We start from the raw sequence: 14,245 nt of genomic DNA on the forward strand, positions 1-14,245 counted from the left end.
ACATCACAGAGGCATTTTCTAATGCACATAACTGGATAATACGGTAATCAAACTAAATTGGTGGCAAAATGCTTTGAAACCTCAAATAAGATCTAAATCGCAATTGTTCTAAAATTTATAGTCGATAGAATTTTTTACCTTAAGTCACACTGAAATGTATTTTCTTTGTTTTTCATTTTGGCAGAAATAGGGAGTAAATTGGGAGTTAATCTTTTAAAAGATGTTTGACTATAGCAAGTTGCAATAAAATATGCATAATATGAACTTAATTATAAGTAACACTTCTTCTATAAATTGCTTCATTGAGATATAGAAACATATTATAACCCATAAAATGCATACAAGAAATGGAATGAAACCCAAGTTACCTTTATTGTCAGTTTTTATTTCTGAAATGGTCTAAAATTGAAGATAATGATTACTCATGGAAAAAAAAAAAAACTTTATCAACTGCAACATCAACATTGTTGGTGGCATTTTCTGACTCATGGGTGGATTTGTGGTCCTGGAGAGGTGCCTAGACATTGTAATTCACAAGAATTATAATTAACAAGGAAAAATTACTCATTTATTTACATTCCCATTTGAACACTAGATAAATTATTTGCTAAAAGCCCCTTAATGATCCCAAAGTACGTAATTATCTAGTACATTGGTCCCAATTTCAGAGGATAAAAACTATAGCAAAATGACTTTTTTCCCCTTAAAACTGTTCCTCACAACTCCTGCTAGACATTTCTTTTATGGTTTTTAAAAAGTTATATTGGTTTTTTTAAATATCAAAATATTTTATGCAAAATATTTCATTTTTAAAAAATTCACTCTCGCTCTTGGGAGAGTGTATGTGCAATTGTTAAAGATATAGTGCAGATTGCAATAAATTCTGAAATTAACACTGAATATATTTTCATATTATGTTTACATATGGGTAGGTTTTTTTTAGACTCCCTATCTTTTTTAGATTTATGAGATTCTCTACAATAAGATTTTGTGTGAGTATATTTAAATTTCATATGTGTATATATTTATACACACACAGAGCAAGATTACATACTTGCTTTAATTTCTCCCAATCTTAAAAACTCATAAAATATTTAAGCTGTTTCAGGACCAGAATAGAAATGCCTCAAACTGTTGTTTAAAATTACATCCAACCTTCACCTACCCATGCTAATGAATGGGGTGGTGTAACTATGAGGAATATCAATCAAAATTAATCAATGCACCGCGGCTCAACGGTTAACCTTGCTCTCTGCCTACTCCCTCCATCCCCTTCCCACGTGACCTTAACTACAGCTGCTCAGAAAATGACTCATTGGTCCTTTTCCTCATCTCCTGTCATCTGACAGATGAAACCTCCAGGAGGGAGTAAAATGATCAAAGGAAGAGTAGAATGAATTACCTGTAAATGGTGGCAAACAACTAGGGGTCAGCTGATTTAAAGGTTTCCACGCCTTCATTTATTCATTTAATATTTATTGAGCACTTATGTGTGATGTATTGGCCAGCGACTGGGGCTACAGCAATGAACGCATTGAGCCTTCTCCCTCCTTTTATGGTGTCTGTGTTATAGGAGAAGAAACAGGGGCCAAAACACATAACTGTAGAATTAATAACAGCCCTGAAAAACAGAATAAGGGAAAACACAGTATGTAATGAAAGTATACACCTGCGGGTCTAGCCTAGTCTGCATGGGGGTAGGGGAAGAGGGGGTCAGGAAATATCATCTCCCGGGAAGGGCGCCTCATGCTAAATACAATGGGTACTTGGTAGGAGTGGTGGGGGTCCAGGCAAGAGATACAGCCTGCATGAAGGTCCTGGACAGAGAAGCACCTTGGGACATCAAAGGGAAGACAGGCAGCCAGGGTGGCTGGGGCATAGCTAGCATGGCGACTGTGCTACTAAATGAATTTGGAAACGGGCGGGCACTGTAAAGCCAAGTGAGAATTTGGATTTGATCCTTGTTGCCACTAAGGGCTGAAGTATAGGGGACCTTGACCATGTGGACATGACCACACCTATGTGTTTCAAGGCTTGCTCTGACCACCATGTGCAGGACCAATCAGAGAGGTCAAGAACTAAAATGTGGACATTGGCCTGGAGGCCATTGCAACATTCCAGATGAGAGATGATGGTTGCCTGAAGCTAGAATGAGGCGGAGAGAGTTGGGAAGAATCCATGCCTCTGGAAAAGGCCACTTGGGTGTTAATCACAAGCTTTTGGCTTGTAACTAAAAGCCACTGCAAGGGTTAGAGTGAATGCAGGTACACTGTGGATGTCTCACTTCACACATCTGTTATGCACTGAATTGTGTGCCCCCCCAATTCATACATTGAAGCCTTAACGCCCAGTACTGTTACCAAACAGAGTTCGTGTGCCTGATGCACCGTGAAGCCGAATAAAGTGAAACGTTGTAGTCTGGAGCAGAGAAAGTTTTATTGCAGAGGCCCAAGCAAGGAGAATGGGTGGCTCCTGTTTAAAAACCCTGAACTCCCCAATGGTTTTGGGGGAAACGTTTTTATAGGCAAAATTTGGAATGAAGGCTGCAGGATGTGTGACTTCTCCTGATTGGTTGGTGGTAAGGTAGCAGGGCGGTGCTCTGGGAATCTTGTGCTCAGCCTGAAGTTACCATCCTCCACATGGGTGGGGGCCTTAGTTCCTGCAGAAGAACTCAAAGATATTGTTATGTATATCCCTTCAGGAGGAACTGGGACCCTGCCCCATCACTGTTGTTTCTTGACTGCTCCTCCATAGTCTCTGCATCCCCTGCCTTCCCTGATTAGCAAATGTTTAAATATGTCCTTTGGAACTCAAGGAAGGTCAAGGAGGTTGAATGAAGCCTATTTCCTACAAGCAAGAAATGGGGGACACAGAAGGGATTTGTACTCAGGAGCCCTACATGGTCCTGCTTGGTTTTAGTACCTCAGAATATGACTGTATTTGGACATATGTTTTTAAAAGAGATAATTAAGTTAAAATAATGCAATTAGGGTCGGTCCTAATTCAATCAGGACATTAGGACGCAGAGAGAGATACCAAGGATTCGAGCACATGTGAAAAGGCAGCAAGAGGGGGTCATCTGCAAGCTGAGGAGAGGCCTCAGGAGAAACCAAACCTGCCAATACCTTGATCTCAGACCTCCAGCCTCCAGAACGATGAGAAAATACATTTCTGTTGTTTAAACTCCTTGTTCTGTACCATTTTGTGATGCCAACCCAAGGAAACTAATAGAACATCTGTACAGAATCCATTAGTGTAAGATTTGGAGGATAAAGTAAATAGCAGTGATGAGCATTTTTCCACCTTAGCTCACATACAGATTAATGAAACACACGCTCTTTGTGGCTGTGGCATTCCAAGGATGAACAGCTGGGATTTCCTCAGTGGCCAATTAAAAGGGTAAAAACGTTTCTTTGTCAATGAATTAGAGAGAAACTTCACTAGCATTGTTGCAGATAAAATACTAATGGAAGGAACCAAAAGAAAAGCCTGGGAATGCTCCACAATTGAGGGAGAACCAGAGGTGAGCTAGAAAACCTTCCAGTCTGGAAGCTTTATAGACATCGGATAAGGAAACAGGGTGGCAGCCTCTGCCAGAAGTCTCTGTGGTGGACTTGATATGGAAGTAAATCGATATGAGAATCTGTAATAGGAAAAGGAAAAAAAAGTCTGTGTTATTACACATCTATCCATTTATCCATCCCTTTAACCATGCATCAGTCCATTTTATTCTTGCGGTTGCTGCTGCATTTCCAAATAAGTTGCAGACATCAGTACCCTTTATCCCTAAACACTGCAACATGCCTATTATTAATTCAAGATCAACCTTTGCTTTTGGTTCTTTTTATAGGTGAAATTCACATAAAGTGAAATGAACAAACCTTTAAAAAATTTAAACAGTGTTATTGGAGCTTAATTGACATACAATAAACACTATATTTAAGTATATATTTTGATAAGTTTTGATATATACACATACTCCTGAGACCATTTTCCACAATCAAGGCAATGAACATATCCATCAGCCCAAAAGACTCTTGTGCCCTTTGTAAGCTCTTCCTCCCTACCCACCACAGGCAAGAACAGATATACTTTATACCACTACAGAGTAGTTTTTATTTTCTAAAGTTCTATATAAATAGAATCATATGGTATATACTCTCGTTTTTCTTGGCTCTTTTTTTTTAACACAGCATAATTATTTTGAAACATCCAAATAGTTTATCAATAGTTTATTCATTTCATTGATGAGATTCAGTTGTATAGATATAGCACAGTCTTTTACCTGTTGATGGACATTTGGGTGACTTCCAGTTTGGCGTTATTTAAGGCTACAGTGAACATTCATTCATGTCCATCTTATCATTTGATCATGTGATCATGTGCTTTCCTTTCTCTTAGGCAAATACCTAGAAGTAGAATGGCAACATCATAAAGTAGGTGAATGATTAACTTTTTAAGAAACTGGCAAACTGTTTTCCAGAGTCATTGTACCTATTGGAAGTGTATGAGAGTTCTGGTTGCTCCACATCTTGATATTTTGCTTATTATGAATCCTTTAAATTTCAGCTATTCTAATAGGTGTGCTTGGTACCTTATTGTGGTTTTAATTTGTATTTCCTTAAAGACGAATAATGTCTAGCATCTTTTCATGTGTTTACTACCTGTATTTTTCCATGTGTTTATTTACCATCTGTATCTCTTCTTTGGTGAAGTGTCTGTTAAAATCTGTTATTTATTTTTTATTCAGTTGTTTGTGTTCTTATTGTTGAGTTTTGAGAGTTCTTTATATATTCTGAGTACAAATCCTTTATCAGATGACTTGCAAATCGTTTCTCCTAGGCTGAGACTTATCTTTTCATTTACTTAATAGCATTTTTCAAGGAGCAGATTGTATGGATTTTGAATCATTTGTTAACTTGTTCCTTTATGAATCATGTTTTTGTTATTGTATCTAAGAAATCTTTGCCTAATCCAAGGTCACAAATTTTTTTTTCTTCTAGAAGTTTTACAAACTTTTAGGTTTTACTAAATGTAATGTTATGTCATATGGTCCAACTTGAGTTAATTTTTGTTATGATGCAACATATAGATTGAAGTCCTTTTTGCTTTTCTTTTCTTTTCTTTTCTTTTCTTTTTTTTTGCATATGGGTAGACTAAACTTCCTGGACTCCTGGACTCTGTATTCTGTCTCATTGTGCTTTTTGTCTATCTTGATTTCTACAGCTTTTTAAAAAGACTTGAAATCATGTAGTGTTAGCCAACAAACTTTCTTCTTTCCCAAAGCTGTTTGGGCTATTCTAGGTTGTTTCCATTTCCATATGAATTTCAGAATCAGCTCAAAAATTTCTCTAACTAAGCCTGTTGTGATTTTGATTTTGTTAAATTTATAGGTCATTTTTGAAATAAATATACTTTAATAATAATGAGTCTTCCAAAGAGGTGTTTAGACCATTTACATTTAGTGTAATTACTGATATGGTTGAGTTTCAATCTACAATATTGCTACTGCTTTTGTCATTTGTCCTATCTTTCCCTTTTCCTCTTTTTCTGCCTTATCTTGGGTTTTATTTAATAATTTTATTTTGTCTCCTTTTTGGTCTATTAACTATAACTCTTTGATTTTTTATTTTATGGTTGCTTTAGTGTTCACAGTACACATCTTTAACTTAACACAGTCTACTATTAAGTGGTATGTATCATGCCATGGAGCATAAGAACCTTACAAGAGTATCCCTCCATTCCTCCCTTCCTGACCTTTTTGTATTGTCATACATTTTACTCTTACATGTGTTATAAGCACCACACTACATTGTTATTATTTTTGTTTAAACACTCAGTTCTCTTTCTAAAGGGGTTTAATAATAAGGAAATATGTACATTCACCTGTATAAACATACAAGTATCCATAATTTCCAATGCTCTTTATCCTTTTGTGTAGTCCCAGATTTTCATCTGGAATCATTTTCTTCTACATAAAGGATTTTCTTTAACTTTGTTTTTAGTGTAGGTCTACACTACATGATGATAATTTCCTTCCACTTTTGTTTGTCCAAAAATATAAGAGTTATAGGTGTTCCTCCTCCTAGATAACACTTGGTAGTTATCCATCTTTTTTTTTTTTTAATAAATTTATTTATCTTTTGCTGCCTCGGGTCTTTGTTGCTGCGCACGGGCTTTTCTCTAGTTGCAGCAAGTGGGGGCTACTCTTCGTTGCAGTGTGCGGGCTTCTCATTGCAGTGGCTTCTGTTGTTGCAGAGCACGGGCTCTAAGGATGTAGGCTTCAGTAACTGTGGCACTCAGGTTCCGTAGTTGTGGTGCACGGGCTTAGTTGCTCTGTGGGATCTTCCCAGACCAGGGCTCAAACTCATGTTCCCTGCATTAGCAGGTGGATTCTTAACCACTGCACCACCAGGGAAGCCCGTAGTTATCCATCTTTTTACTTGGAGATTCTAATCAGTGTGTAGGGGTATCTATCTCATTGTTTAATCACATTTCTCAAATAACTCATGATGCTGAGAATGTTTTCATGCGCTTATTGGTCATGCATATAGATTCCTTTATGAAGTGCCTATTTAAATCTTTTCCCCATATTGTGGTCACTTTTAATTTTCAAAGTTCCCTGAAAACACTGAGATGATAAACAGCCTGCTGGATTAAACAATATCTAGACACATGCATGGAATTTCCTTCAAGAAATCACTTGTGAATCCACAGAGAAGGAACAAGAAACAAGTTATATCTAATGACATTGCTTATCACTCTGTAGAGGGTCATAGTACACATTTTTTAGATGTTTTTTCTGGAAATTTTCAAACTTACATGAAAGTAGAAAGAAAAGTGAAAGGAATTCCTATGTAACCATCATCGAGCTTTAACAAGTACCAACATTTTGCTGAACTTGTTCATTTACCACCTCTTTTTTTGTTTTTGCTGGCGTATTTTAAAACAAACCCCAGATGTCATATAATTTCATCCATCAATGGCATATCATTTTGACAGCTAGAACTTAAGTTATTCATTCAGGCTTTTTATTTGGTTATACGTATAGGACCAGGAGCTCTTAATGGAAAGAGGTCTAGGTCCAACATTTTCCCTGATTAGATAATGGAACCATATGATTTGAAACAAACTTTGACACTTGACTTGAGCCACAAAACCCATGTCTTAATAATGTTGTCCCATAATACCATCTGTTGCCCTTGGTCTCTTCAGATGGGAAAGAAGGTAATATATACATTATTTTTTTGAGTTTATTAAAAATTCATTTGAAAATTAAGGCTCATTAGTAACCTATAATGCAATATAATCTGAAAAAAAGAAGAATCACTATGCTGTACACCTGAAATTAATGCAATATTGTAAATCAACTATAATTTTTTTAAAAAGAAAATTAAGGCTAACCTACTTTAAGAATGATAGCCTATGGTGTCCCTTATACCCCCTACATAAATAGTAGTTATTTTTTAGTTCTGTGGGCTCACATCTTATGAGGGAAAGAAAACATTCAATGTTCTGTGAGTATTATATAAAAATCACATCTCTTAAGATAACCAACGGCAGAAAATGTGGTCAGATATGCCTCCTTTCTTTCTTCTATACCAGAGTTCTCAACCTCAGCACTATGGACATTTGGTTCTGATAATTCTTAGTTGCAGGGGGCTGTCCTGGGCATTGTAGGATGTATAGCAGCATCCCTGGCTTCTACCTCTTACATGCCAGTAGCAGTTTCCCGGTGGTGACAACCAAATATCTCCAGATATTTCCAAACATCATCCCTGGGGGTGGGGAGCAAATCACCCCTGGTTGAGAACCCCTGCTCTATAGATATGACATTTGATGCAGTTCACTCACTCAGATGAGTGTCAGTGTCTCATGGCCTCGGTTTCCTTGCCTGTGAAATAGGAATGATATGGATTTTGTTAAATCTATAGATTAACTTTGTAATAAACATACTTAACTAATAATGAGTCTTGCCATGAGGTGTTTAGATCATTTACATTTAGACCATCAGTGTAGTTACTGATATGGCTGCGTTTCAATTTATAAGGTGGCTACTTATTTTTTTATTTGTCCTTCTTCTTTGTTCCCCTTTTCCTCTTTTTCTGCCTTCTTTTGAGCTCACTGAATTTATTTAGTAATTTCATTTGGTCTCCAGACGAGGGTGAAAGGTGTGTGAACACCCCATATAAAAGGTTAACTGCTAAAAGATCATGAAATGGTTAGGATAGAGGTGTGGCTCTGCCTTAGGCACCGAGCGGAGAAGGAATCTATAAGAAAGTGGTGAGCAGTCCTATGCCGTCAAAACACTTATGGTGAAAAGAAGAAATAACGGCTTGAGTGTGTACCAGACCCTCAGCACTGGGCCAGGAACTGCACGAACTCAAACGCACAAGATGAGGTCCCCACCTTCCTGGAATCATACAAGGTAGTTCGTAACCTGGTCTATGAAGGCACCTCCCCCAGTGCCTGGGACACAGTGGGTCTTCACCACATGGGATGATGAGAAGGAGGACGAAGCAGACCGAAGGGCCACAGCAGAGACAGTGTACGCCCTTCAAAATAATGATCAGCCAGTGCCCTTTGGCAGGCTGCCTGGAGGTGGGACAGTCTAAACACAGCACAGATGTCAAAGTCCAGTAAGGTTTGCATTTAAAGTCCACGTCTGCCTGTGTGGTTTGGGGCAAGTCACTAACCCTCTCTGAGCCTCAGTCCCATCCTCTGTCAAACAGATCATTATTCCTGCTTACAGAACTATCGTGTCTGTCTAGCTTAGTGCTTAGAACACAATGGTCCAAAATGTTTTCCATTCGTATTTACTAATATAATTATTATTATTTCAAACCAACTATGTAAGTGCTGAAATGACACTTATTCACAGTGATTCACAGTAATTTGGAACTGGTTAGTGTTAACTGGAAAATATAATGGGAATTGGAAGAGAGATAAAGAGATAAAAGGAGAGGCAGCCTAGCTACTTCATCCGTCCTGAAGGAGAGATGAAATCTCCCGGGAACGTTGGACAGTTGGAAGTGGGCAGTAGTAGAATACAGGACAGCAGGGGGTCTGGGTGGACCAGAAATCAGGGGCAGCTTTTCAGACTCCATAGAGACATTTGGATCTTTTGAACAATAGGAATTCAGGATAGTCAATACCAAGCTTAACATTGGTGCAGATTTTAAACCCAAGGTTACTGGAAAACCCAGAAGGCACAGGAATCAAATGAAATGCACCCTCGCCCCAGGCCTCTCCTGTCTCTCTCAAGCGGTCTGTCTGATCCCTTCAGTGCCTTTCTGGGGTCCCCTGCAAGTCCCGCTTTGAATTTTCCTGCGTTAGTCTCAGTTTAGCCTCTCGGAACCTGTGGTTATTAGTACATTACCAAGGAAACTCCTCATTTGAAGTGGGAACCACCTCTACAGGCTATAAATACAATGCAATTAGCCTCTCAAGTGCCTTATTATAAAATATATCAAGGACACCTACATGGGCTCACAGATTAGAGGATGGGATTTCTGTAGAGAGAAGGCCCTTTTTCAAAAGCTGACTTTTTATGGCATGCAGGGGGTAAAACAGAACAAACCCATAAATAATAAAAACTTATCTCAATCAGCAAACTTGGGCATGGCTTTTATTATCTGATTCTTCACTCTCCAAATCCTTGATTCATCAAATAGACATTTCAAGGGCCAAGCCTGGTTTTAGTTATCCAAATATAAGCACGGAGGTCTTTTGGTGCTGAATAATTAGTGGAAATAAGTTGTTAAAGGGAAGGTAAATGCTACAGACTTTGGGGAAAGTAATCTGGTGATGTTTCTTGATTTAAAAATATTTCTTTAGTTGACAAATTTAAAAATACACATACTCTTTGATCCAGAAATTCCACCTTTGGAAATGTATTCTACAGAAATGAGAGTGAATCTACAGGGATGTATGTGCATAAACGTATGGTTAATGTAGGACTATTTGTTGTAGCAAAAACTGAAACACTGTAAACTACAGTCTATCAATAGTGAAATGAATAGACGTGCTAGGGTGCATCCATAATATGGAATATCATGCAGCTTTTTATTTTATGTAGTTGAGAACGCAAACACGGTCCCCCCCCACCACGAATTATGCGGTCGAGTTTCCCACATTTGGGGAAATCGCGGGGGTGGGTAGATCCAGAGTGCGATGGATAAGCCTCACCCTGGGGAAAACCACCTTTTCAATCATGGTAACTCCCCTGCCAGGTAAGTGTCATGCAGCTATTTTTTATTTTTTACATTTTTTAATTGAAGTATAGTTGATTTACAATGTTGTGTTAATTTCTGCTGTACAGCAAAATGATTCAGTTACACATATATATGCATTGTTTTAACATCTTTATTGGAGTATAATTGCTTTACAATGGTGTGTTAGTTTCTGCTTTATAACAAAGTGAATCAGTTATACACATACGTATGTTCCCATATCTCTTCCCTCTTGCGTCTCCCTCCCTCCCACCCTCCCTATCCCACCCCTCTAGGTGGTCACAAAGCACCGAGCTGATCTCCCTGTGTCATGAGGCTGCTTCCCACTAGCTATCTATTTTACGTTTGGTAGTGTATATATGTCCATGCCACTCTCTCACTTCGTCCCTGTTTACCCTTCCCCCTCCCATGTCCTCAAGTCCATTCTCTAGTAGGTCTGTCTTTATTCCCATCTTACTCCTAGGTTCTTCATGACCTTTTTTTTTTTTTTTCCTTAGATTCCATATATATGTGTTAGCATACGGTATTTGTTTTTCTCTTTCTGACTTACTTCACTCTGTATGACACACTCTAGGTCCATCCACCTCACCACAAATAAATCAATTTCTTTTCTTTTTATGGCTGAGTAATATTCCATTGTATATATGTGCCACATCTTCTTTATCCTTTCATCCGATGATGGACACTTAGGTTGCTTCCATCTCCTATATACGGATTTTTAAAAAATATTTATTTAGTTGCACCAGGTCTTAGTTGCGGCAGGCAGGCTCCTTGATTGTGCATGCCAACTCTCAGTTGTGGCATGCATGTGCAATCTAGTTCCCTGACCAGAGATCAAACCTGGGCCCCCTGCATTGGGAGCTCAGAGTCTTAACCACTGTGCCACCAGGGAAGTCCTTGCATACTTTCTTTTTTATATTCTTCTCCATTATGGTTTATCATAGGATACTGAATATAGTTCTCTGTGCTATACAGCTGGACCTTGTTGTCTCTCCATTCCATATATAAAAGCTTACATCTGCTAACCCCAACCTACCATTTCATCCCTTCCCCAACTCCCTCCCCCTTGGCAAACAAAAGCCTGTTCTCCATGTCCGTGTTTTGTAGATAAGTTCATTTTTGTCATATTTTAGATTCCACATATAAGTGATATCATAAAGTCTTTCTCTTTCTCTTTTTCTCTTATTATTATAATCTCCGGTTGCATCTACATTGCTACAAATGGCATTATTTCAATCTTTTTTTACAGCTGAGTAATATTCCATTGTGTATATATCTGCCACATCTTCTTTATCCATTCATCTGTTGGTGGACATTTAGGTTGTTTCCATGTCTTGACTACTGTAAATAGCGCCATGCAGTGTTTTAAGTGAATTAGAACTGTATGAATTAGAGTTATGTGTACTTACTGTGAAAACAGCAAGCTGTGGAGGATCACTCATAGGATTGCTCCATCTCCGAAAAAGAGAAAACAAAAAAGAAAGGAAAGAAGGGAGAGTAGCACACCATTATAAAGCAATTGTACTCCAATAAAGATGTTAAAAAAAAAAAAAAAGGAGGGAGGGTAGGAGCAAAAGAAGAGAGGGGAGGAGGGAAGGAGAGAGGGAGGGAAACACCTTGTTCTTATGCATATCCTCTCCCCAGCCCTCCTCATCCTTGTTGACAGACCCCCGGTGTCATTTGTACATTGACCTGTATATGTCAGGGTCCACTCAGGGAAACAGACACCATGCTGGATATTCCAAGCAGAGGGGATAGTTTTACAGATGAGAGAATAAGCCAAGAAACTGAAGAGTGGAAGCAAAGTAACCAGAGGTTAGCAAACGTCCTTTACTCCCCAGGACTACAGGGACACAAGGAAGTGGGGGAGGAATCAGGCCCACCTGATGGGGGAGTGATGGCCCCATTGGAGCGAGTACCATGGAGGAAGGAAGGAGAGGAGACATATTTCTTAGGATTATGACCTACCAGGTGATTCATAACAATAAACATGATATTAATAACAATAATAATTTTAAAGTTAGTCCTATTTATTTATTTATTTATTTTTTCCGGTATGCGGGCCTCTCACTGTTGTGGCCTCTCCCGTTGTGGGGCACAGGCTCCGGCTGCGCAGGCTCAGCGGCCATGGCTCACGAGCCCAGCCGCTCCGCGGCATGTGGGATCTTCCCAGACCGGGGCACGAACCCGTGTCCCCTACATCATCAGGCGGATTCTCAACCACTGCGCCCCCAGGGAAGCCCCAGTCCTATTTATTTTTAAATGGGTATTTCTAATTGTTTTATTCGTAGTTCCCATTTATCGAGCACCTATTCTGTGTCAAACACTCTCTTAGTTTTTTACAAGCCTCGTTTAATTTAATCATTGGGACAAGGTTAGAATGGTTGTTTTCTTCATTTTATATATAGATAATGAAACCGAGACTCAAAGAGGTAGAATATCTGTGTGTCTAATATCACACACCTAATAAGTAAAAGATCCAGAGGCTGAAGTGAATTCTACCCAATTCACTGAATCTTCTGGCATTCCCCCCGTAGCCCCTACTAACCTAGTTATGATAAATCTGAATTTAGACTCAATAGTTCCAGGTCTTGTTCTGACACTTGCTGTAGTTGTTTTAAAACACACCCCAAATTTGCTGACGCTGCTTGCCTCCAGAGGCGGGGTCTCTGTGTCCACTGCTTGAGTCTGAATGGGCCTGGGAGTGCTTCACCCAATAGAGTAACAGCGGAAGTGGTACCATGTGATTTCAGAGGCTGGGTCATAAAAAGGCCATTCCACTTCTGCCTTGTTCACTGAAATACTCCCTTTTCAAGCCCTGGGCTGCTCTGCAGGAAATCTATTTTGAGATCACAGTGATGTGTGGGAGCCCAAGCTACACTGTGAGGCCAGGTATAGGTTGCTGAGCCCAGCCTTCCATCATCTCAGCTCAGGCACAAGACACATTAAGTGAGATGACTCTACCACCCAGCTGTTTAATTCTTCCCAGCAGAGGACCCAACTTTGTGGAGAAGAGAGGCATCTTCTCCAGTAAGTTCGACCCTAATTGCAGACTTTTGAGCCAAATGAATGACTGCCTTGTTACACAGCAAGAGATAACCAGAATACTTGGTGACTTGGGCAAGTCCTGGAACGGAGTAGGCTTACTTTTACTTTTCTAGTGAGCAAAGAATGATATATGTAAACTTTGGTCCTGCCTATCTATAATGCATGCATGTAAAAACACCTGATAAATTGCTCAGCACTTTTAAATGTAAGGTTTTCTTTTTTTTTAAATTAAAGTATAGTCGATTTACAATGCTGTGTTAATTTCAGGTGTATAGCAAAGTGATTGAGTTACACATATATGTATATAGTCTTTTTAAAAATTCTATTCCATTATAGGTTATTACAAGATATTGAATATAGTTCCCTACGATACAGCAAATCTTTGCTGTTCATCTATTTTATATATAGTAAACTGCATCTGTTAATTCCCTACTCCTCATTTCTTCCCCCTGCTTCCCCTGGTAACCATACGTTTTTGTTCTATGTCTGTGAGTCAGTTTCTGTTTTGTAATTAAGTTCATTGGTGCTATTTTTTAGATTCCACATATAAATGATACCATATGATATTTGTCTTTCTCAAATGTAAGGTTTTCTTGAAGACACTGCTGGAGAAAAATTATTTACATTGTGACTCATAACATTGTCAAGGCAGAAAGAGCTGGAAAGGAGCCACAGAACCTCTGGGGGCTCAACCGACGGTGAGATGAGACTGTCCCTCGGAAGCTCACTTCTGCTGTCTAATTTGGATTCCTGAGTCAAGGTGAGGGCCTGGAACAGAATGCCCTCTACAGAGCACCGGAGACGTTGCGTTTCCTGGCCAAGTCTATCCCCCCGTTGTAGACAGTAATTTGGTGTCTGGCAAAGAGAGGGCACCTTGCATAGCAAATGCACAAATACATTTCACTGGAAGTGAATCATAACTGGAAGTTAATAAGCTGGGATCCCACTTTCAAGCCCATCCTCTG

The 14,245-nt window shown here is 39.1% G+C and overlaps 1 long non-coding RNA gene and 1 other non-coding gene across 3 annotated transcripts in view; both read right to left on the reverse strand.

Moving 5' to 3' along the window:
• Positions 1–364: 364 nt before the first annotated feature.
• The window catches only part of LOC136793912 (uncharacterized), a 49,873-nt gene continuing 35,992 nt past the window's right edge, over positions 365–14,245 (reverse strand). The window contains exons 2-4 of one of the 2 annotated variants that reach the window (XR_010839995.1): positions 11,642–11,687; positions 4,286–4,409; positions 365–3,643 (exon numbers count right to left, since the gene is read on the reverse strand). This is a non-coding gene — a long non-coding RNA (uncharacterized lncRNA). The remainder of the gene's footprint in view (positions 3,644–4,285; positions 4,410–11,641; positions 11,688–14,245) is intronic. The other variant, XR_010839994.1, reaches the window with a different exon arrangement.
• On the reverse strand, positions 10,078–10,240 carry LOC131753908 (U1 spliceosomal RNA). The gene has a single exon (XR_009334970.1). It is a non-coding gene; the product is annotated as a U1 spliceosomal RNA (small nuclear RNA).

This window comes from Kogia breviceps, chromosome 3 (genome assembly GCF_026419965.1).
Source record: "Kogia breviceps isolate mKogBre1 chromosome 3, mKogBre1 haplotype 1, whole genome shotgun sequence".
NCBI classification, from domain to species: Eukaryota; Metazoa; Chordata; class Mammalia; order Artiodactyla; family Physeteridae; genus Kogia; species Kogia breviceps.